Source organism: Pieris brassicae, chromosome 9, assembly GCF_905147105.1.
Source record: "Pieris brassicae chromosome 9, ilPieBrab1.1, whole genome shotgun sequence".
NCBI lineage: Eukaryota > Metazoa > Arthropoda > Insecta > Lepidoptera > Pieridae > Pieris > Pieris brassicae.
Window position 1 is genome coordinate 10,755,291 of NC_059673.1, and position 25,610 is coordinate 10,780,900.

General features: G+C 32.0%; 1 protein-coding gene across 2 annotated transcripts in view; it reads left to right on the forward strand.

Annotated features, from left to right (window-relative positions):
• LOC123714622 (connectin-like) overlaps positions 1–25,610 on the forward strand; it is a 176,456-nt gene that overhangs the window by 99,704 nt on the left and 51,142 nt on the right. Inside the window, exon 1 of one of the 2 annotated variants that reach the window (XM_045668973.1) lies at positions 2,835–2,883. The exons of the other annotated variant lie outside the window; for it this stretch is intronic. The gene's annotated coding sequence lies outside the window, so the exon portion shown is untranslated. Of the gene's footprint in view, positions 1–2,834; positions 2,884–25,610 lie in introns of those variants that run through there. 2 annotated transcript variants of the gene reach the window in all.

The following is a 25,610-nucleotide window of genomic DNA, read 5'->3' on the forward strand; positions in this document are numbered from 1 at the left end:
TATACTAGTAGGTTCTTTTAAAAAAAGGGACAAGTGGAAGAATTTGGTCAGGCCTTCACTCCGTCGGAGTTTGAGTACTTGGAAAAACATATCTGACATGAACTTAGTGTATCTTAGTGTAAAGGCTATTCACTATGTGTACTGGAATAAAGGCTATTTTTATTCTTATTTTTCATTTTATACTAGTAGGTAGGCTCATAGTGAAATATCTACAAATTCACAGCACGAACACATGACTCGATAGTTTTTCACAGTCTAGTTTCTTCTATCGATAACATTTTGGTGAATGTATCAGAATTTCACCATCACATTTACAACACTGGAGATCCAAGCGAAGCTCCATTCTGAGGGCTTCTTATTCGCTCTGAATGGAACTTCCTCATAACAACTCTTTCCGGATGACTATTTAAAATGGTGCTAATTAGGAAAACAACAAATCCTAAAGCACTGTTTTACTTTCTTACGGGTATTAAAGAAGACACAAATATAAAGTTGACACAGAGACGCGATTCGTAGTTATTTTGTAAGTTTTCCATTGTTTCAAAGTCACTGTACACTATAAAGGGATTCCCTTTATATCCCCAATCAGGTGCTTGATTGTAATCCGGAAGGTAAATGGAAGCGTGGCCATCCCAGTAAAACCTTGCGTCGTACAGTTGCAGACCAGTCAAAACGAACCGGGAAGACTTGGATCGAGGTGAAATACGAGGCTCAAGACCGAACGCGATAAAGACTCATTGAGGGCGCCCTTTTTCCCATCTAGGGGTTATAAGACATGTTTGTACACTATTTCTTTAAAAAATGCCTGTTTTTACTAGTGGTTTCCCGTCCTTTTTGGTATATTTTAATGTCAATGGTATCAATTTGACTTTGTGCAAATAATAAGAATCACTTTGATCGGCAATAATGTTCAAAGGTTAAACCGCTTGTCTTATCCTAAGAACAAATTAATCTCTTCCTTTTAATCACGAAAATTTTCTAAAATAAATTAAAACCATTAAGGACTTATTTCTCTTGGATATCCTTTGAGAATATACGTATTTCGTTGATTATTTTATAAGAAAATTGTTTAAATGGGTGATATATAAAATAACACACCGTACGCAGTGTTGGAGATGATTCTGAGACCTTATATGTAGTTACACGTTTAATTCATTCACTCATTGTGTTATTGTGTGCCTCTATTTAAATACTCACTTTACAGACCAAGTTCTTAAAGATCATTCGAAACCTAATAATACTTTCTTCAATAAGTTACCTGTATTAAAGGCTATTTACACAACTACATTAAAGAAATACATTATGTAAAGTTACACCTCAATGAATTAGAAATAAGCATTAGTTTCTTGAACATCAAAGAGTCCTCATCTTGTTTAAGCTCGAATCTCGCCAGTCAGTTTCTACCGGAGTATATAACTGTCATGTTTTATTATGTTAGTTAGAAGTATGTTTACAGGATACAATGCAACATTCTCAACTAGTTTTGAAATCATGTATTTGTTTATTTGATATTAACATTTTCGCCTTGTCGTTTGTCAAATTCATACCGACTGATTTTAGATACGGATGTATCCTTGACCATCAAGAAATATTTTATAAAAAATGTTACGCCGTTATTCAAAGACTTATTCTGTTCAAAGAGACACATTAGTATGTCTCTTTTTATTGTGCGAAGCGATATCAAGAAAACAATTCTACAATTCTATTAATATTATAGGACAATTTTTGAATATCATCTAGTAAATAAATTGCATGGATATGTGGAATGTTAGCTGTATGCAATTGACACTGGTATGATTTACGATTTTAACCTTTTGCATTGAGCACTGAACGCTTTCGAAATCGTCTAGTGACTAAAAAATTGTTTGAAATATTAACTAATATAAACGAAGGTAAGGATTGTTGTAGCACCATCGGCAAGCTTAAGGTGTCCCCTTCATAAAATTCTGTATCCTTCTAACTAATCTTTCTAATCGTTTCAAGGTTATATTGAGTTCAATTTTAGTTAGAGTATTTTATGTTAATCAGACAGTGGGACAGTGGGACAGTGTTGGCAGCTTCTAACAAGCTTCACTGATAAAACTGATAATCTTCGCCTTTTTTATATAAAATAGGGGACTAAAGGGCAGGAATTTCACCTGATGCGTTCCTCTACCGCTCATGAACGTTCACATAACCAGAAGGCTACCAAATGCGTTGCTTGCGTTTTAGTAATCGGTACCCTCGGTTGTTGAATGAATTTTTATTTACAGTCATGCTACAAACAAATTATATCTAAGAAAGATAATGGACGTGAACTGAACCCTGTGTAATTTAAAATAAATTATATTATTGATTACTACGCACATAAAAATACGTTTTGGGAGATCATTAACACTCATCATCAAAATTGCTTAGGTGATTTCCTGTAATTTCACCGCTTTCATGTCGGTTAAATCCAAAGAAAGGCATATGTGGGGGTTTGAAAACATAAATATGTTTGTGTATATTACGTAGTTTTTATAATTTTCTCTCTTGCTTTTTAAAAACATATAGAGTTTGAGAAAATATAATAATGTGTGCAACTTATGAATTAATTTGTGTTTGATATTCGAACCCTCAATCAATAAACTTATATCATATGATACCAATAACATATACTAGGTGAATTAAGCAACTGTATTGAGTTCGATGGGGTATTAATTATCTCAAAGCATCCAGATTCAAAGTTCACCCTCAGTCAGCTTAAAGCTTCCGTAAGGGATGGTCGTGTGATATGTATATTTATATTGATAAAGTTTTTATTGCCGCTTCAGGATCGCATTTATGTGCTTTTCAGTTTATAGGGTGTGAATTTATATAGTGTGTGGATGTGTTGGAATTATTATTTGGAGAATTGTATAGGTAAATCATATTTATTTTATTTGTTATTGTTATTAGAAGTAATTAAATCGAGTACTTTTTGTTGGTATAGATATTAATATTTTATCTGATTTGTTTTGTGAGTCTCTTTTATTGTTATATTTTTTATCTCATTATACTTGTTATATATGAATCATTTGCGTTAACATAGCAATTCTTAAAATAATATGACTAAAAATGGTAATTCAAGCTTTTTCAAATTATTTTTTGAAATGAAAGCAATTTAAGGATGGAGAATAAATACCAAAGAAAATCTACAATAGTTTTATCTTTCACTTTTGTGTTCTCATGAAATTCTACTTCAATTGGACTAATTACCGCTTTATAAATGAAACTCGAAAGAGGTAAGCGTTCCTTTCTTTCGTTAAAGGCCATTGAAACTTATTTCTTAAAGTGATTCGTAAAAACTTGAACGTGAACTTCCTTATACATAACATTTGACGTAGTTTTGTTTGGCGACAGCAAAATAATTTCATTTGAGTTCCGACTCGGGATAGGCCCGTACAATTGCCCATGGGTAAAAATATATTTTTGTGGATAATAATCACATATCTGCGTGATAGGCAAAAATAAAAAGAACTCTCAAGTTCCTTTTAATTTATTTATTATTTAGTAAAATGAGTTATAGTATTAGTTTTAATCTATGTCATGATTTATAATGGCTAATTGCTTTGACTTAATATGAAGAATGTAATTTTAGTATTAAATATATTGACGATCTGAAATTAAATACAAAACAATTAAGCTGCATTAATTAGCATCATATAATATTAATTTAATTATATAATATGAATGATATCAAATAACTTTTAACTATTATTTCTACGTATATTCTATACCAAATGCCTTACTGAAACATTCTAGTCTAACAAGATTAATCCGACGAAGCTCAATATTTCTTTATTAAAACCATAACTTTGCATCATCTTAAAGAATTAATATCGCTCCGCTCTAATATTATCTTAAAATTTTCAAATGTATCTCGGAAAATGGCTAAATTACTAAAGTTAGGTAATTTCTTGTGAAAGCAATTTTTGTTGTTAGGGATAATAAGGACCATAATTCAGTGGTGTCATGCGTAGTGAATACTGGGTATTCTGAAAGATTTAACCGATTTTATCGAAAGATTACCACAGTACACTTCGTATAGATATGCTGTATGATAGAGGACAAAACTTTTTTTTAAATTTAATTCATTTTATTATTATTATTTACTTAAGATGTCATATGGAACATGCTTGCAGCTCCTTAAAAACGTCGTGAAAAACAAAAAACTTGGCGATTAAAAAGAGTGGCGGAGAGTTTATTGCCAGTTCTTCTCTTCCGTTCTACGCCCTTGATTTGAGAACTGGCAGTAAATGTAAACTTAAAAGCATATTTTACGTATTTCTTTATTGACGTTCATAAGTGTACATTGTATTACGTATATGAATAAATGATTTTGAAATTGAATATGCGAAATAGCATACCATAAAGTCCGGTTTTTTCGAACCTATTACTCGAGAACGGCTGTACTGATTTTCATTGATTCATCTTCGTCCCGAATAGAATAACTAAAATCATTTGAAGAATGACCAAAAAAAGAATGTCAAATATTAATGCGTATATTTAAAAAAATATTTTGTACAAACTCGGGAAAATATAACTACTGAAATATACAATCATTTTCATTTATTTTTGTGTTATTATCTTAAAAAAGTAGTGAACTTAATATTTATTATGTAATTGTTGTATTACTTTCTTAATACCATACATTAAGTTCAACTAATCTGTAAGTACGTATATACCTTAACACGACATTTATTGACTGTTACACGGTACGAAAATCACCGGATCACATAGCACTATTATAAATATTTTATTATAAACAAACATTTTTGTATTGAAGTGCTTCACAATCTTGTAACGGGTTTTAAAAGTGTCAGAATAACAAGTATTTATTGTACAAAATGTTATTTACATAAATGCGAAATCATTTGAATTTTTAATAAAACTAGTAACTAGGATCACATAACAGTTATCACACATTAGTATCAAAACCATTTGGCCATGGAACCAATATAAGTAAAAAAATTAATTGTTTTTGGGCATTCCTCAAATTATTCCATTATTATGTAACAGAAGGCAAATGGACAGGAGACTCATCTAATATTGAGTGATGCCGCCGCACATGGACACTCACATTGCCAGAAGGCTAGCAAGTGCGTTGCCGGCCTTTTAAAGAAATAGTATGCTCTTTTCTTGAAAGATCTTAAGTTAAATTGGTTCAGAAATACTTGAAATACGGAAGCTGGCTTCACATAGTGGTGGTACGGCAAAAATTCCTCTTCTTTTTAATAAGGTTTCCTGTATATTTGAGCTACCTAGTTTGTTTTGTAACATAAAAGCTTTTTCATCTGATAGTTTTGATTCAATCAGGATTAACAACTCAACTAATAACACTGCGATTTTTAAAATGCATGTGTACAACAAAGAGGTAACGTTTCAAAGTATCCCTGGATATGAAAGCTAGAATATAATTTTAATACGGGAAAAGTATGCAGCAAGACGTTTCAATTTCAGCAAAATTTTATTCAGAAGCTAAAGATTTAGTCAAATTAGGGTCGGTTCAAGAAAAGTACTATATCCTTACTTCCTATTTTCGTTTTAAAATAGTTAAAATAAGGTTCAAAGTCCCATAACAATGAATGTCAACTGTTTCCGAGTAAGGGAATTATGAAAGTTACGAATAGGTATTGTTGCCGCTCGTCCATTCTTAACCCTTTACGTCTTTTGTGAAAGTATGTCTCAGTTTTTATTCAAAAAGTATACCATTATTATATATTCGAATTATAGTATTATATAATCGAACTACAGACAAACACCCAATAAACATAATTATAGATAATAGCTGCTAAGATATGAAGTACCTAGGCTCGAATCTTGGCATGCAATGCGTACTTCGAGTACCTAGAATTACAGATGGGCTGAAAAGTAGGCTGACATAGAAAACATCTTTTTTTTTATAGATTTTGATTTCATTGTTTAATATAGCCTTCGACAGTGATACAACGATTATAGAAGTCACACGGTTTTTGACCCTTGTATTAATAATGCGTTATTCCACCAATAAATTGGCTTAATTGGTCTTTTAAAAGGTATAAAAGAAGGCTACTTATACAAAAATGATCAACAAAACATGAGGCGTCATGTAATGGCACCTAAATTTAAGGCACCCCGCGATAATAGTAAAAAATAGCCTTTATTCGAGTATTACACTACAATAAACTAAGTTCATGTTATTATGTTTTACACTAGTACTGGACTTCCGATGGAGTCGGTCTCCTCCAACTTCTTTCACTTGTCTCTATTCCTCGCTATCCCTTAGTCCATCTTCCCGTATGTATGCGTTGCTGCTAGTTATTTCGACTATGTATTTGTTATTATTATTATATTGTATCTTGTTCGCACAAGAATGTAAGTGCGTGCTCCTATTTCACCATGCCTCCTGCTCATACAGGATCTTTGACAATCTGAGACAAATCTTTTTTTATTATTTTTTTATTTGTACATGGTGTAATGGTTGTAGCTAAAAAATTGTGCGAATAAAAAGGTGGCGGAAAGTTTATTGCTTGCTAGTTTATTGTTTATATTAGTTCTTCTCTTCCGTTCTACGCCCTTGATTTGAGAACTGGTAGTTAATTTAAAATTGGAAGCATTTCATGTATATTTCATTGTTTAACGTTCATAAGTGTACATTGTGTGACCTATATGAATAAATTATTTTTGACTTTGACTTAGAATTTAGCTTTGTTGTAGCTTATTAGAATAATATTCATCATCCGTATTTCATATTTCAATCATGGTTTAAGCATTATCGAACTAATTTTCTCAGTTAATAAATTGTTTGATGTGTCTTGTAACTAGATAAGTATCTAGTCAATGTTAATCAATGATTAACGTTTTGTTTGTCTTTCTGTGTTTTAATTATAAATCGGTGACCGGCAAACTCACCGTCAGAAATGTACGCTACCGACAATTATGTAATGCCGTGTTACGGATTGGCTGAACTTTTATTTACTACTTAATAAGATTATTATCAACACAACACAACAATAATTATTTGGTTTATATTTAAGTAGCGTGATATATTTTCTATCGTTTGCATAAAATAAAACAAATTTTTGACATCCAATATAATATAATAGTACATATTTAATCATATATCAAAATATTATAAATATGAAAGTGTGTTATATTTACAGTCAATAATTGACGATATAAATTACCTTTTAAAAAATACTAGAACAAGGTACCTACCATTTAAAACCTTAAAAAATATAATAAAATAACTAAAATATATTATTAACAGGGGTCTCTTTAGGCAAGGTTCCGATGATACGGGCAGCGTTCCCCCTTTGAAGAGCTAGACTAATTCTTTAGGCGAGGTAGCTGCTGTAATATATATATATAAATACACTACATATTTAAATACGTTCTTCAAGTTGAGCGTAAACTTTTGTAGATTTTATCTTGGATTATCATTTAAAACAGGTACCGCAAACGGGCAGGAGGCTCACATGATGTTAAGGGCTCGCGAGAGCGTTGCCGGTCTTTTAAGAATTGCTACGCTCTTTTCTTGAAGGACCCTAAGTTGAATTGGTTCAGAAATTACAGTGAGATGGTTTTGTACAGTGGTGTGATGTGCGGCAAAAACTGCCTTGAAAACGCTCAGTTGTGGAAAGACGGAAGTTGAGGCGATACGGGTGGTGTTTCGTAGTATTGACGTCCGATGATGAAACTCAGCTGCAGGTACTATTCAGAACAACTCCTTTGAACACTCTCCCTGGTAAATGCGGTAGAAGATGAAGTGTGAACCCTTATCGCTCGGAAAAATATTGGTCAACGATTCGAACCGTTCTTCATTGAATAATGTAAGTGGAAGGAGCTGGTACCGGGGAGCTCCAGCTGAACAATACTTTCTGAGGGACTGAATTTTCGTTTTATACAGTTGCAAGCGATGACCCGGGTGAAGTACCATCTTGCCTTTCTAAGCACACCAAGCTTCTTGGAGGCTAATTTAGCCTTTCCCTCCAAATGATGTCGTACAAAGGTATTGATATCCCACGCCAGTCTTTACTTCTTCTAGATATTTTCTATAATGTAATGATTATTGACAATAAATAAATCCTATATCAAACTAAAACTTCCTAACTCCAATCTTGTAAAAGTTAACAAATATTTGTACCAAGCTGAAGATATAAGCGCATTCTTAAACAAACATTCTCTTTTCAGGTTCTATACACGTATATGTTAAAAGTTGTTGCACTCGTCTCGAGTTAGTACTCGGATCGAATTTCTTGCAGTTTCATTGTGTTAGTATTGGTATGCTTTGCACAAGAAAAAGCATGTTGTACTCAATTGTGTAACCTCAAAAGTATGTGAGTTTTGCAGTAAATGGTTTATATAAACCATCAAAAAAAATTATACCTTTCTCAATCTTTCAACTGTGAGGTCACCAATGGATTATCATTTATGAGCATGCTTTTCAATTATAAGAAGAAATTGCTTCACGTATGTAAATAAATATTATTTTGATTTTATAAATTAGTGACTAGTTTGCTGAAGACTGACCGTGACAGCATCGCCCACGTCTCAGATACAAAATGCCAAGTTGCACGAGGACTCAAAAGGTTTAATTAATAAAACCCAAAAATAAGAGTTATAACAGAGCTACAATTCTTTCTTATTCTTCGATGAAATTAGATTTGAAATATGATTCCACAGATTAGGTTTATAGATGGCTTCGGGTGACTTATAAAGGTGATTAAAAAGGAATGGGGATTTAAGACTATATCGTCATATCAGGATGATTGCTGAATTATAACTTTAAGATTTTCTGATGCAGGCAATATTGAGTCATATTGGGCGGTGTGGTGTGGCCAATCATTAACATATATGTTCATAATACCTACTTGGTCCCTACGTTATATATATTTCTGACTACCATCTTTTATTTGTGAAATTTTGAGTAATACCAACTTATATCTTAAATTGAAGAAAAAAAATTGTAAAAACATATGCTTAAGTTTATAACTTTGTTTTCACTTGATTAAATTAGTGTTTTTATATAAAACAGTCCTCCTGCCCGCTTGACCCTAGCTCACCAGATGTGAAGAGGTCGTTGCCGGCCTTTTAAGAATTGTTAATTGGCCCTTTAATGATAAATTGCTGATATGTTTTAAATAGATGAACATTAATTATAACAAATTTTGTATAAATATAATATTATTCACTTTTTAGCTTTTAATAGATATTAATAATTATCGGGTCATGAATTTTTTTTAAACTAATTTTTATCATTAATTACATTATTCGTAATAATATTAAAAGATAATTCCAAACACTATAGCAACTTTTTGCAACTCAAATTGCCTGAATCCCGTCATTGATATTGACATTTGACGTTTAATTTCTCCAATCGAAGCTATTGTCAATACATTGTTATACAATTGAAAATTTTAATTACATGAGTTTAACAATCACAAACTACTGTGTCGGATGGACACTAATTTTATAACATACATATATATTTCCCTTTTTCGCGGATGCTGTTGTTTTTACGAAGTCTTCTTTGCAGTTTTCTAGATATGCATTATTGCATTTATCAAACAGGAAGTACTCATTAGCACTTATAAATATTTAAAAATTCGGTTAAATTTCACCGATTTAATGAAAAACTCTTCTCTTTTCAAAATACTATAAATTTGGGCCTGACAATGTTGGACTAAATGTTTGAAAGCGTTCTGATATTTAAGTATAACCATCGTGAAATTTCCTCTTTTCTTAGGGATATGATCTATACCCCTAAAAAATGTATGTGGCATCAAACCCTTTAGCATCCCAACTCGTAAGACGTTCAGCCCAGCTCACTGCGCACAGTTGACAGAAGGTTTCATTTCTAACAGGTATTTCTGTTTCTTTGTAATAATATTTATAGGCAATGTGGCCTACAAAACAACTCATCTTGGGGCTTTAGTGCACCGTAGCTAATTAAGTTTTAAAGTATAATATAATTCAATGCGTGAAATCACCAGAAACTTTGAATTATAACAATAATGTAATATATATATTGGTAGTTAGTACCGGTTACCTCAAAGCTAGTGCTTTCTTCGCTCAAGGAATAAGTATTGCAATAGAGTGAGGAAATGCTGCTAGAGTTAAAGCTACACTGCCACACTGGACTAAACTATAAAAAAAAATTAACTTACCTTTTATTAATTTTTAATTATTTTTATTATTACTATGTAGGTTAAGAAAATTGTAAATACTGTATATTTTTATTGTTACGTTTATTTTCATGAATAAATGTTATAAATATATTAGTTTTATGTATTTTTTAGCATTGTGTTTATGGCTCTTAAGATTAACTTTTAGTCTAAAAAATATATGTTGGTAAGTCTACATTTTATCCGTACTTTTTTTTAAATTCTATAATATTTTGTACCCTTAGTATTTATTTTTGCTTACTAAGGTTGCCAGGAAGAGATAGCTTGTCAGCGATAAGGTTGCCCGTTGCGTCCTTAATTAATGTTATCTATAGTACCTAATATGCCATGCAACAAAGTGTTGATAAAAAAATATAAATAATATATTCACGTATATCTGTTTTATTATGAAAACGAAGAATGCGTAAATTCATATTAATTCTGATCGAGTAATTTCTGTTTAAAAATTGTATACCATTTATAAGCGTTATTATGATAACATTTTCCATAATAAAGACGACAAATATACAACACTCACTTTATCAATACTACTTTGAACTTGTAATGAATAAATTTGCGCCTCAATAGCTCCCTCAATATCAGAATTGAATATATTTTTCTCGCTAGAAATATGGAGAGGAATTCATCGAATACAGACTGATACACGACTTTTTGTTGAATAAGAAATAATGATAAAGTTAATTTGCTTATTACGTTAAAATACTTTTGGTTTGAAATGTAATTTCTCAAAAAATTACAAGCACGAACAATTTACGAATAGTAAATAAACCTTTTCCTTCGTTCGGCTTGAAGCGTCGGACGCTTAACCCTATTGCATTTTACCTATTTTTGATTTTAACTTGTATTTTGTTACAAGTTGTTATAATTTTTTTTTCAAATTTTATTATGAAGTTATGTGTAAAATTAAAAAACTAATATGAATAAAATTAAATTAAATGAAGACGTACTTATATATAGATAGAAACAATGAAAACTTTGTATCCGTTTAAAAACTTGTATTTACATAGACAAGGATCTTATAGTAAGATTACTACTATGCATATAACACTTAATAGACCAATCATGATAAGCTATAAAATAAGGCTCTTTGCTTCTTATAGAAAATAAGTTCCTGAACGATATGTGAATTCCTCTCAGATGAATGCGATAAGATGTTATATATACCACAAATATATTTCACAACTCCACACAATACTGAGAAACGCTTCAAGATTAGATGTTTTAAAAGCATTCCTGTGTGAGTGTCGCTATCAGGGGATTTAAGCATATACCCCGTCTATATATACGACTCGCTAAGATTCGGTAAATGCACGTACGTAGCGGAACTATATAATATTTTTAATTTATCATAAGAGCAGGGTTGGCCTAGTGGCTTCAGTATGCGACTCACAAGTCTGAGGTAGTGCGCTCAATTTCCAAAGTTCTGCGCAATAAATTCCTGCTTGTGCGCAATTAATAGCCAAAAATTGAGAGCATGTGTGTCACGAGTCTTTGAAATAAAATTGTACAGTCACGGGATTATTATTATTATTATTATATTTGTTATTTATATTGATTGAATTAAGTTAAATACGAATTACAACATTTAACACAAGCGCTGATCTCCGTATCCTCTTAGCATTATACAGATACAATTTGACAGAAAGTGATTAAATATTTAAGATAATTTAGATAATACTGATTAAGGTTATAGATAAAGGCGATAGTGTATACAATACTTCCTAATATTTTGGCATTGGTTTGAGGTGGTAAAAAATAAAAATAATAAACTTGGTGTTTTGCGGGTTGAAATTGTTAAATCCTCTATTTGTGGCTTGGAAGACGCGGGTCTTTTGACATAATGCAATTTTGCATAAAATAGTTGACATTTACCAAATCACTTCAATTTGAGTCACGCGAGTTCACCGCAGTGAAATATGTCGTCTTTTTGTCTAAGCTCTTCTGTGTAAATTAGAATAAATTGAACAATATATCCTTAGTCCATTTAGTTAAAGAAGAAAAGCGTCACTCTCGACTTACATTTGTTCCTAATGTGTATAACCATAGACGGACGAGGCTAGAGGACTCCAGTCCAGTGGCGGTACACATACCATGTTTATGGCAATTTTTTATAGGCAAGTAGGCGATGATCTCACGACCGTGTTGTTCCCACCTGATACATTCACAGTGCGTGCTCCTATTTAACCATGCTTACTGCTGATAGAGGACAAATCTTTGTTTTTATTTTATTATAATTTATTGACTTTTAATTACTTAAGAAGTCACGTGGAACATGGTGTAACGCAGCTCCTTTACAAACATTTTGTAAAACATAAACTTGGCGATTAAAAGGAGTGGCGGAGAGTTTATTGCCATTCGTCCGTTCTACGCCCTTAATTCGAGAACTGGCAGTAAATATATTATTTCTTTATTGACGTAAATAATAAGTATATTGCGTACTATGTTTTCACACAATTATTCAGTAATTTATTTATTAACCCTTCGTTGCATACAGAAATATAATACAATTGACATAATTAAATGAAATGGCAGGCAATTAGCGGCCTTATCACTTCCTATCGATCTCTTCCAGGCAACCACTGTGAGAAGAAAACAATTAAATTAGATAAGGTAAGACCAAACTAAAACAGGAACAAAAAAATATGTGCGTGTACTAGTGTACGCACATAAGAAGTGAAACTTCTTTATGACCTTATTTTTTGAAAAATCTAATATCTACTATATGCAACTTTACAGAAATTGGTTAAATAAAGTTAAATTAGATAAAGTCTATGTAAAGGCTTTTATTATCATAGACATTAATGTCTTCGAATCAACCGCGGTAAGGACAAGAAAAAGATGGACTGTACTCACTGTAAGTACTGGACTTACAGGCCTATATGAAGCGGTCCATAATGGTTGAATTTATTCATAACAGTCATGCTAAAAACAAATATGTCCTTTTTAAAGTATAAATATATGTTAACATAACTTTATTTGGTAATTAGCTACCTAATCTTAAGTGTCATCGCTGGTCGGTTAAAATCTTTTACATTTTAAAATATTATAAGAGCCATTATGTTTTAGAATATACTATATGTTGTCAAGCTATAAGCTAATTAGATGCTTCGTACTTGAGCGTTCGTAGCTCGTTTGTAATAGAATAGCAATTAAATTGCGTTTCATCGGACAGACTTCATCTATTTTCATATACGTTACATGCTTTATACATTAATAATAATTCATGCAGTTACGGTAAAGATCGTAATGATTGAATTTTCAAAACCAATTATGAGATATGATCTATTTAAAAAAATATATCTAATACGTAGACGTGATCCACTAAGATATTTTTAGACTTGAAAAAATATGCGTGGTTAAACACGTCTTAGAAACTGCCATTCTGTCACTTTCCGAAGGTTTTGTTTGCAAGTTCCACGTTGTTCTCTCAATATCCGTAGCGCTAATGTCGCAACAAACACTCATTATTGTGAACAGGATCGCTGTCGGTATTGCTATTGAAGGATATTTAGAAGTAAACAGAGCACTTGGCTCGATTTGAAAAAGTGGTTTATCGAGGCAGGTTATATCAATCAAATATAAATCTTCTCATGTATATTTTTCTCTTAAATAAATACAATAATAACTTCTTATAATGTCAGCGAGTTGTAACTTTATAATATGCATATTTGGGGACTCGAATCTTTGAAAGCTTCGAGCTGGGAACGAACTTGTGCATCGACTTGAATTAGTTTGTAAGTGTAGAGTTTTATCAAAATAATTCCGCCCATTAGTGGGTTCAGTGGTTCTTTACAAACTTACATTTGTATACAATGTTTTGCAAGTTGGGTAAACTTTGAAATTGGACTTGGTGGTACTGTTAATTGTTAACATAATGTTTTTGTCGGGTATGCAATAACTTAATGACTCTAATGCTGAGCTGTAAAGACTGGTTTGAATGAAAATGTTGTATAAAAGTTTGGTTTGATTTCACGTTGAACGTTTCAACCTTGTAACCCTATATCTTTATTTTAGTAATAAGTCTCAGTTTCTATCTTTCACTATATAATATTTAAGCAACGTCCGTCCAGTAAGTTACAATTAGATTAAAGCGTTGAATGAGATTTAGGTCAGGCGCAATACCAGCAAAAACAATGTAACTTATTTTTTTAAGTGAAATTTGTTTATCGTCGTTGGAAAAAAATTTACAGTCACATTTTTCCGTTACACCCCATCTTTTTCTCGTCCCTACCATGCTTGATTCGAAGAGATTATAAGCCATTAATAACAAAAATATATATTAACGATAAGAATTATAGTAATAGTTGTAATTCTAATGAATTTCTGTAATAATCTTAGTAGTAATAATTGTATTATTTGAATTCATATCTATGATAATAAAAGCCTTTTGTTAAACTTTATCTAATTTAACTTTATTTAACCAATTTCTGTAAAGTTGCATATATATAGTAGATCAATTTTCGTAAAAAAAGTTTCACTTCTTACATGTGTACACTACACCCATAATTTTTTTTTTAATTTTGAATACCTTCTCAGAGTTGGTTGGTATCCTTTAACAATATTAAACAATAGAACTTATTTTTATCTCTTGTCTCTGTTTTTTGTTTTTTTTTTATATATATACTGAGCAAATCCCATTATTTTTTATTGTAAAGTTCATTCAAGGTAAAGTAGAATGAACGTGACAGCAACTTGACATTATGTTCTAAATTCAAAGTGGATAACGATGACGTCAAGCAAATTGAAACAAGGAGGCAATTTATCCGCTCCCGACGTTAAATCAGCCCGAGCAATTCTATTTACAGATATGTGATTTTGTGTCACTGATGTGGTTACTTTGGGGTATATTTGAAATTTTTGGAAATAAACGATATTAATACCATTCACAATTAAATACGTGTTAACAGTAGTTGGACATTCTAGTTGTGTATAGTGATCCCAGCGAATAAGTTTTGCAAAACAGCGAGGATATGCTGGCAGCGTTAAAAGTGCATTGCCATAAGCACCAAAATATTAATTTATTTGAATCGTTTATTTATCTAGTATTTATATATAGTTTGATAATTTATATTATTATTATAACTGCTTAGGTTATATTGTAATTACACTATTGTGTGTTATAAATGTAATTTTTTTAATTATTAATTTACTTTCAACTACTTCAGATGTTTTGCGGAATATGGTCTAATGGTTGCAGCTCCTTACAAACATTGTGTAAAACAAAAAAACTTGGCCATAAAAAAGAGTGGTTTGGTGAGTTTATTACCAATTCTTCTCCCGTCTACGCTCTTGATTTGAGAACTGGTATTAAATGTTATATTAGAAATAATTTAACGTTTAAAATTTGTTTCTTTATTGACATTCATAAGTGTACAGTGTATTACCTAAATGAATAAATCTTTTTGATTTTTTGTAAAATGTATGTAAGTTTAAAGAAATCTCAAAGTGTTTTCTTCAAGGATTTATTTTAGACAGCTTAAGACAATACTTAATACACTGATTTCAGTGCGCCTTATTAAGTTAAAGTTATTGTTAAGTGCTCAGAATACCGTGGAATGCGAATGATACCAATACATCGATTCTGAGCCAACTCCGCATACAAACTCGCCTGTCTACCTACAGCGAATCTTATGTTATTTCGGCCATATAAAGCGCAGAGGCGATGAGAACTTGGAGAAACTGATCGTGGTTTGTATCACAGAAGGATCTCGTGGCCGTTTACCAACCAGATGGCCCGATCAAGTGAAAGACTCATTGCCCACAAAACTGTACACTGTCATAAGAGAGGCGCTGGAAAGAAACCGGTGGAAACACATAGTCCGCTCTAGATGCGTCGTTGCTGACCACGGCGCCCAGACATGAGTTGCCGATTAAAGAGAGAGAGATCGTTAAGTTTAGGTTGGCTAGTGAAAGACCCTCTTTAATATGAAATTTTATTTAACGATACCGGTAAATTACTCTAAGTACAGCTATAAAAATAATACGCCCTTATTTATAAGACCGCAATTAGTATTATTGCAACGCTAAACTAAAAGTCACTTTTGTTACTTTCCGACAACTTTTATTTACGCTATGATAAAAGGGATATCTGTGACTTGGTAAAACTAGTGAAACTAGTAAAATTAACTTAATATTTTATTTTTAATATAAACGCGCCATTTTCCCGAAGGGCTATTCCGACACGGATACGTATGTCCACGGCCCTGACATACCACTCTCGTTTCAGCCACTTTATTGACACTCACTATGTATGCCTTTTTTGAATCGTTAACCTGCTGTAGGCCAGAATGGGCGTTTTCCCGCGACTAGCGCAAAGGTGTCTTATTTACCCTAATCTGATTTAGACTTTTTATTGCCGCTCGGGCGCCTTTTAATTTGTCATTAGCTATTGTGATTGGATCACTCGGATCCTATAGGACATGTCGGGGAAATTATGTATGCTTTTACGGATTTGGGTACGTTTTACTCATCCCTTCTCTAGCACCTCTTGGATTGTCCAGGTACGACAAGGCCTACCCAACCCGATTTTATCATCCAATGTTGCCTTGTATATTCTACTTCTGAACCGCTTCTCACTCATCCGTTCTACATAGCCAAACTACCAATTCCATTCGTATCCTTGTCATTATATCCCCTTCTCACCTACACTGCTCTCATATCGCCCTATTACTTATCTTATCACGCAATGCTATAAAAGATAAATACAAAAGACTTCTTAAAGCGCTCAATTCCACGGTATTCATTCGCCTCTGATTATTTCTATGCCACATCACACACACAAAATTCACTATCGTATGTTAAGGTCGGGATAAGCCCTTTATTATGTACGGCCAGTCGAGTCTCGTTTGATAAACATTCTATTTGAGAATATTAATATTATAATAATAACAGTATAGATACATTGCATTAACGGAAACAGGAGGAAAAATAAAATAAAATAGGAACCAAGCGGTCTTATTGCTAAAAACACTTGATAGCTACACAAATAAACGTCAATATTAAAAAGATTCTCCGTTCCACTCTCTTCCACTGTCAGTCTTCTTTATTACCCTAATATTTTTAAACGATTATTTATTACACTTTGTATACATACTAAACACAGCTAATTTCCCCAACATACATAAATGTATACCACACCGTTTGGTTAGCATATATCCTCGGTAAACCTACGGAGGCTGGAGTAATCACGAGATTTACTTTATCTTCGTAATTTAATTTCTCCTTCGTTGATTTAGTCTTTCATTGATTTGCATGGAAATTAACTTTTAGATATGCAGAAATGTCAGCTTCATTTGGAGAACGACTTCGATAAAACTAAAGATGTTTTATTAAATATATATTGGATCTTAAACCAAGCAGGTCACAGCAAACCAAGAATAGTATTGATAGGACTAAGTGTTAAGTACGACTTTCGTATGTCAAAAATGTGTTGGATTTTGGCTTGTTTTCTTGGCGTGTTTATTTTGAGTAGTCAAAAGTACCAAAGATCTGATTGTTTTATTTTATATTTATATGATTGTGATATACGGAATATTTTCACTAAAATTTCAAAAGTAAGTACTGTTAGAATTATATTACGGTCAATGTTTTTGGAGCCTAAACAAATCAAATATTTTTAATTAAAGCATCAGAATCATTACCAAAGAAAATAATGCGAGGCGAAATACTGACCTACAATTTCCTTTCTAAAACGTTTGATATTAAAATGAGATCACGTTTTAACTGTACATAATAAGCGAGTATTATAGTATTGTCTTTTGTTAACATAGCTTTTTAAATTTCTTTACGAAACTAATTGAATAACTAATGTCATGATTCAACAATAAATTTATTGTTGATGAAATTTATTGCTTATTCTCGTTTCATAGTATTTTCAAGGACAATTGTTATATCTTTTTATATATAATTCTGTGTGTATCTCACTGAACTCCACTTAAACGGCTGGGTCGATTTGAATGATTTTGTATGCGTTTGGGTGGCACCTTGGACGGTTTAGATTCTCAAATCCCGAGATGGCGTCTGATGGACTCTGCCCTGTAATCGGTACTTTCATACTTTGTTTAATATCCTAATCGCTTGAAATATCATGTCAGGTAGTTTAATATAAATAATCCTTTGGTTTTGGATTCAAACTACCTATATCTAAGATGTATCGTTTTAAATTACACAACAGTGAGAACTTTACTGAAACTTTTCATAGTAACAAAAATATTTAACTAATTAAGTTCATGTTGCAACTAAAACAAAACATACTTTATTCTAATCTGACACATATTACCTCATATTGTGCTTACGGGATGACTCGAATAATCTCCACATAATCTGAACAAAGTAATTTAATCTCTATGTATCTGTACATAAGGTTATATTTTACGTCCGATTTGTAGGTATGAGATGGCTTGTTCTGTTTTGCTTCAGACTACGAATTAAACAGTTAGAGTGTGGTGTAAGTAATTTCAGGTCTTAAATTTTTTTTGACAATCTGAAATCGTAATACTAAACAGGCTTATATTTTCTTCTGCAAGAATTACATATCACAATTCTACCATTTTAAAAGTTGGCAAATTCGTGAGCTAAATTTGTGGGAGACGAATTTAATATCAAGTTAGTATTTCAGAGTACTGTTTGGCCTTAAGCGGGTGACGGGCGGTGCAACTCTGAGGTCGTGCTGTCGAATCGAGGCTGCTCCAGTAGAATTTTTATTCTATGTGCATAATCGGTGCTTGTGATGAAGACACTGGCATACATCTAACCTAAAAAGCATTTCGAAGTCAAAGTCTGATTTATTCATATAGGTAACACTTATGAACGTCAAAAAAAGAAATATACATTAAATGCTTCTAATTTTACATTAACTACCAGTTCTCAAATCAAGGTTAGAACGGAAGAGAAGAACCGGCAATAAACTCTCCGCCACTCGTTTTGACAGACAAAAAAGGATCAAAGAAAGGTACGCAATGCTCACCAAGATCTATGTAGCGCCAGTTCTATATTATTTCTTTTGGCTATTAAAAGTATAGTTTTATTTATAAACAAATACAATAATGCTCTTGTAGCTTGTACCACTCAATGTGAACTGGCTTTAGAGAAGGCTGTGCGATTTCACAGATTGCTCCACAGTTTAAGGTGTTATAGTAACCTTAAGTATATTTGCTGTGTGGCATCGATAGGAATTGGAACATCTATTAAGGATAAACCCAGCTCAGAAATAATTAGTTATATAGTAGTCTCATTAGTACATCAACCGTGTGTCTAAGTTAAACGCTAGACTTCGTTTGTTTGAAATGTGGCGATTATGGGCCATACTAAAATATTGTTACCGTAACAACAAGTGATCTGCTAAATACGTAACAAGTATGTGAGTTTTGTTCGATTCATTTGGTAGATAAACAACAATTACAAACCTTAATGTCAGTAAAATATACCCAAAATAGTTGCTCAATGTCCTAATTAAGACTTGGATGAAGGCGAAACCAACCCGGAAGACGTCTACTTTGGCTTTATTGGAAGAACTCGAGACGGCTTACAGTTTAAGTTATATAGTATGCTAAAATACGTTTCCATTTTTTAATAATTAATATAGTCGGATTTTTTTTAAATATTTTTGCAATAATAGGTACATCCGTTTGGATGATAACGTTTGAATGGATGAATAATAGTGAGTTATTACTAGGAAATTATACAATAGTGGTCTAGATTTAATACGTACTACAAACAAAGCCTTTTGTGTAAAGTACTGATTTTTCTACAAATTCAGGTAGACCAGTGCTTTTTGTTTTATTTAATAACTAAATATTTAAATTTGTTTTATATAATAAGTAAGCGTTATTACTAGTACGTATAAAATCAGATAACAGAAATGATTAGGGGATAATGTATGGCCGTATTGCTAACATCCATCTCCATAATTCTAGTAAGAATAAGATTTTTAATGTGGATTTTATTGAAATTAAATAAAAAAATATGTATTCTTCTTATAGCTAGTGTTAAAGCAAAAGATAAGCTTCTGAACTGAAAATAATTTCACGAAAATTTAATATTACGTTCCACAACAAAATTTAAAAGTGAAAAATAGTTTAAAAGGAATCCTCGCGGATGGAGAAGTGTCGTGAACAAAGGGTGTAATGCAAATTCGTATACAAGGTGTACGCCAAAGAAACTGCTAGAGAAAATTGTTTTACATAATAAAGGGGTTAAAATAATCCGTATTTTTTGTAACAGTTAAGTTGAGTTAAACATTCTAAGTTGAATTTTATTGTAAAGGTTTGGGATTTGATAATGTTAAATGAAGGACGAAGCGATTGTGCGTTTGGACGCATTGTGAATAGTCAACAATATTTATATTAATTTGCCTGCTTAAATAAATTTATTTTATTTTGCCAGACAATCATAAGTCCATATGGTTATTATTGTGTTCGGTATAATATTGTCCTAAATATTATATATTATAGACAAATGCGCGTTGGTATAAAAACAATGACATCTACCTTTTCACCACCCCTTCGGAACAAAAAAGACCCGAATGAGGCCCGGACGTATACAAAAGAATCCGGATGATTTAATCACAGTAACAATATAGCCAACAATATAGTAAAATCCGCACGAGCGGCAAATAATAATAGCCAAAAACAGATTAAGGTAAAAATCCGCCTTCATCCGGAAGGTCGTGGAACTTTACTTCGTACTTCCCTCACTCCAGTTAGCTTCTGTCCTGCCCTTCAGGCGATTGACCACTCCGCGACGGCCCAAGCCGAGACACGAGTCACGGGAAAAACGCCCATTCAGGCCAAGCTACGCTCGCCAAAACAGCCCGGGCTGAGCTGTAAAGGCCAACAGCGAGATTCCTTACATAAAAAAAACCTTTTCCCCTCGGCGTGTAAGGCACAGCGCTTTTTAAGGCATTTTATGCCGCGAATCTCTTTGCCACTACAGGCATATCTAAATCCATGGGCGGCGATTAGCAAATTATTTAAAGTGACTCGCCTGATATTTTATCTCCTGTCTCATAAAAACATCCGTATTGACGAATTACTTATTACGTTCATTTGACTAATCACAATCAAACGAAATATTGTCTTTAGACTTTTTGACAGTGCGGCCGATATTATTGTCTGGTCTTGGCAACGTTTTACAAGCGTACACAGCGGAAACTCTTGATATATTAACGTTATAGAAATGTTCAGTTTTAAACATACTGTGTGGGTCATAAAATGGAACAAGTACAAATAATAACAACTTTACTAGCTTCTACGGTGAAGGCACATCGTGAGGAGACCAGTATGCTTTACAAATATTGACGGTCTGGTACCGGAGGCTGCTCATCTACACCTATAGACAATATATGCAATAAATATATCAAAGAAACAGATCAGACCTAAGATTAAGGCACATATAAGGGTGTAGCGTTATTATTGTGTGTGTTGTCTGGAAGAGATCCCTCGAAAGCAGTAAGGCCGCCAGTTGCCCTCCTTTTATTTAATTATTTTAATTTTACTACGTTGATATTGGAAATGGAACGTGGTAATAAATAAATATTATTTTATTTTTCATGTAGTAGCGTATAATAAGGTGTATTTTAACTTTAATTATTTTTTGTATAGTACTTATTTTTACCTACCTTCATTCTATATTCCATATCTAAAACCCATCATTATTATTACGAGCCATTGATTACTCACTAATAAAATATATGACGATATTTTAATTAAATAATATTCATCTCATTAAATAAATGCTAGTCATTTGTATATGATAATGTATGTGATAATTCTATATGTCATCTTTGTAAATATATGATAATGACTGCCTTCAATAGCATTCTAGTGTAAAGTTATCACACAAAACGTTCTTTATTCTTTACTGTAAACTTAATCTAGTTTAATTTTTGTTATTGCTATTGGGTCATCTAAATACATGCATCCGTTTTATACAATGTTAGGACATACACAAAAAGTTTATGAAAAACAAATGTATAATTTTACTGAAAAATAAAATGCAAACCTGTCTTTGAAATAACACGAGAAGAAAACATTGTCGAAAACGATAATTTAATTTAAAAAAAAAATATTTTCATGAGATACATGTTACCTAGTCTCTAAATTTTTGATTATAATTCAAATTACATTTTCTAGCAAAAAAATCTATTCTAAAAATCCTAAATAATTATTTGCTACTATGTAGCAGAAATTCGCCTTCATACAACAGCATAAACAAGTAAAAACCAGTACGATAAAGTTTTGAATTATTCTATTGATGACATTTCTCGTTAACAAATGTGGACATATAAGTAACATCCAAAATTGCAGTAACAGATGTTCCACCATCTAATTCAATGAATTTCATACGTGAACAGTGGAACTGGGTAACAATTTCCATTCAATTTACATACGTTTTAGAAATTCCAAATGAGAGCCTCGGTTAATTGAAACATAACAACCACAACTAGCTCTAAATCTAAAATGTATTTATATACCAATTCAGATTTGGTTGGCAATATTGAATGTTATTTACAAGTATTAATTGGTTATTCGCTGAATGAAAATCATAGCACTGTAAACGTGTACGTCAGAATTGAATCATAGAAAATTATAAGGAAATGGAAACGTGATGCAAAATTTTATAAATATAAGCCTAAAAGAATTCAATTGTTCAAAACCTAATAAGTTAACGTACTCTATAACTTTACTAATATTAGTAATATTCATTTGGATACTATGTGGATTTAAGAAGCGTCTTCTATATTTACCCTTTATTGAAAAAGGTATAAAATAAAGGTCGGTTTCTCTTGTAAAGACACCCGTAAGGTACGATAAAATATTGATTTTAAATAATATATTTTGATTACAATAATAAAAGATATATATTAATACGTTATGTATCTTTATCAACTGAATTTTCCAGAAATTTAAGCCATTAATACATAAAATGTAAAAGTATTACCTAGTAAATATTTTACGCCGTAATTAAACCGTTTCAATATCATATGAAATTGATAGCCATCGTTGACACAATAATTTTGTTCGTTTAAAATAATATCAACAATAAAATGTCCAGCTCAATGTTGACTGTGCACTATAGTACAATCAAATACAGGCGTAAAACTGTTTGTGATATTTCATGGTCCAGCGATATAGTATTTGATACTTTTATTAAGATATTTATTTTTAAAAATGACACGTTAATAAAAAAGTCTTTGATAGTATGTTTTTTTTTATATAGAACCGTCGGCAAACGGGTAGGAGTCTCGCCTGATGTTATGTGATACCGCCGCCTATGGAAACTGTCGATACCAGAGGGCTCGCTTGTTTAATGCCGGCCTTTTAAGAATACCCCAGTGAGCAGCTCCACATAGTTGTGGTGCGTGGCATAAATTGCCTAAAACCGCTCAATAGTATTTATACGTATAGTTTTAAAAACCAGTAACAATGTCAATTGATGCGTTCTTAAATCGAAAGATCAGATGTTAAGAAATCAAATTGATTCTTTTATTAACTGGATTAAGTCGCGCTAGTTTTGCTAGAGTGAATTCTAACGTGAGTGTTTCTCTCATAAATATGGCCACTGTCAAAATCTTAAGAGTTAAACCTCGCGAATAATTCACGTACCGTCGAGCGCACTTTAATTAGAACCGTTTTTTCTGGGCAAAATCTTTAGGCCATATCGTAATATGGAATAATCATAGAATCATACAAAATAAACTTGTCTCAACTAACTAAAAATTAAGTCATATGATAAGAACATCATCACAATAATTAGTTAACGTATTTATAATTGTTGTCAAACGTATGGGCCAAATAAATTTAATCATCTTCCCCTTGAAAGCATTACACGGCAGAGATCTATAACTTCTAGGCAGCTGATTAAATAGTTTAATAGCCATGGGCGTAGCAATTGTTTGTTTACATCGTGGTGGAGTATGCAGGCACCTTCAGCCGTGTTGGATTCCTCGGTATATATACAAGAAAGTTTCTTGAAATGTTTGGAAAAATATTGGATGCTTCGTTATAGTTAAAACTGCTTCAAGGATATGTAAACTCGGGAGTGTTAAAATATCGAGTTCATAAAAAATACATTTTTACTGAGTAATAAAAACTTTATTCACAGCTACCGAATTCAAAGCACTCGCAAGCCCTGTGGCATTGTGAGTGTCCATGGTTGGTCAAGGTTCTATAAAATAATAAATAAACATAAATTATGATAAAACTACTATAATGGATATAAACGCAAATTTGACTAATTATTTACAAAACATACATAAATGTCAGTGAGGAACTGTCTTATCATCTACTAGTACGAAACGAAAGTAGGACTACAGTGTCAAACGAAAATTTTTATTTTACAAAAATCTAATTCAAGCTCGTACTGATTATTATTCTATATAATAAGACAATTATCAACTTTAAACGTAACATTTAATTAAACTTAACTGTATTTTGTTTTCATTTCTTATCTAAAGTAGGTCACAAATTCAAAGTTATAATCTGAAATGTTAATGAATATCGTCTCTGAATTAATGAAGTAGACTTGTCATTTAACATAATATTAATTCAAAATTATTGTTTATACAGAGTTCGTCAATTTGCAAATGCTAGGTTTATATTTCTACTCAATCTCCGTGAACAGTTACTGTTTGCACGAACAAATTTCGTGTTAGTGCTTTTGTGTTGACACATACTGTATAAAACTGTATGTTTTTTTAATTTTTATATATTCACACAACTAAAAAGAAAAGAAAAAAATATTTATAAAACAATAAAAAGCAAATCTCACGGATTCGTTAATGACGATGCAATACGAAAGAAAAAGAAATACTTGAATAACACAAGTCACAATTGATCAGGATAGGATATGGTTACGAAATGTTTATGCAGAAGAGTTTTAAAAGATGTTAGGTAGCGACTCACGACTTAATGGTGAAGAGCCTACATCAATTGCCTAAGAAGGATGAGCTGTGGGATGGAATTTCTAATAAACATCTATTGGTTATTAGGACCTGAGAACCTTGAAACGATACTTAAATAAGAGGCAGTTTATGTATGTATTGTACGTATTATAAAAGTAATCAGAGTACGAGGTCTTTGCGGTGATGAAAGATAAGATATAAAATAATATAGAGTTAAAAATTTGAAAACAATCTTCAGTAAACTGAGTGTTTTAAGCTATCATATAATACATCTAGGTATATTAGATATGTACATTAAACCTAGAGATGGGCTAAGATGGCCGTCTTACTTTGCAAAAATCATGATTTGTTATGACGTGACATATCATTACAGACAATAATACCAAGCATTCGCTACCAGCACACTTTGATATTAATAATCAGCCTTATTACAAAACGTGATTATTTTTACGTTTTACTTTTTTGTATTATTTTATTTATATTTACATAGCCTTTGGGAAAATATATAATTTGATTTTTGAGGGGTCAGACGACGCAGG